Consider the following 846-nt stretch of genomic DNA (forward strand, 5'->3'; position numbering starts at 1 on the left):
GTCCTATCATGGGCTACCATTGGCTCACAGACCTTCATAAACTACAAAATCAAGAGGAGAAAAATAAAAAGTAGCTGTTTTATCTGCTGCCGCACTTAGATCGACATCCACCGAGCCCATTGCCTCCATGTCTTTTACTGGAGGCCATTCTCGCAAGAGCAGCTCATTAGCACAAAACCAACTCTCCAGACTTTTATGAGATAGAAATTGCACCACACCATCTGCAAGGGGGGCATTGAAACACAGAGCCAGAAATACCCTCCTGTGATACAAGCACAGCATCATTGTGAAGCTGACTTCCCAGTCCAAATCACAATGCAAAACTCACAGCACCCCAGGTGGGACTCGAACCCACAATCCCTGGCTTAGGAGGCCAATGCCTTATCCTTTAGGCCACTGGAGCCACACATTGGGCTGCTCCATACAGAGTATATGGCCCTCCTTAACAACAGTGATCGAAGACAAAGCAACATCATGTTGAAAAGGGATATTTTCTGACACAACGACATATGATAGTTCTCTGTAACAGTAACGTTAAATAGTGCAGCATTGTTACAACTATTGTGAGCCTGGTCTGTCTCATTCATCTCCATCCCGACCCCATCAAACACTCTCCAAAGACATGGTCCAGCTGAGGGAAGCTCATGCAACATTAACACTTTCAGAACTGTTACCTTAACAGCACTCAGCAACAGAATACCCTGAAAATCTCTCTTTCCTTCTTTTAGGAATGAATTAAAATCCAGCCCTTTGATATTTACCTATCTATCAGCCTTTTATTTATTTCCAAAATACACTTTATTCATTAAAATATCTTCATAGACATACAGAGTTACTGAAGCTGTT

General features: G+C 42.8%; 1 non-coding gene across 1 annotated transcript; it reads right to left on the bottom strand.

Annotated features, from left to right (window-relative positions):
* Positions 1-330: 330 nt before the first annotated feature.
* Positions 331-403, bottom strand: trnar-ccu (transfer RNA arginine (anticodon CCU)). The gene has a single exon. It is a non-coding gene; the product is annotated as a tRNA-Arg (tRNA).
* Positions 404-846: the final 443 nt, after the last annotated feature.

The sequence above is a fragment of the Stegostoma tigrinum genome, chromosome 12 (genome assembly GCF_030684315.1).
Source record: "Stegostoma tigrinum isolate sSteTig4 chromosome 12, sSteTig4.hap1, whole genome shotgun sequence".
Taxonomy (NCBI): domain Eukaryota; kingdom Metazoa; phylum Chordata; class Chondrichthyes; order Orectolobiformes; family Stegostomatidae; genus Stegostoma; species Stegostoma tigrinum.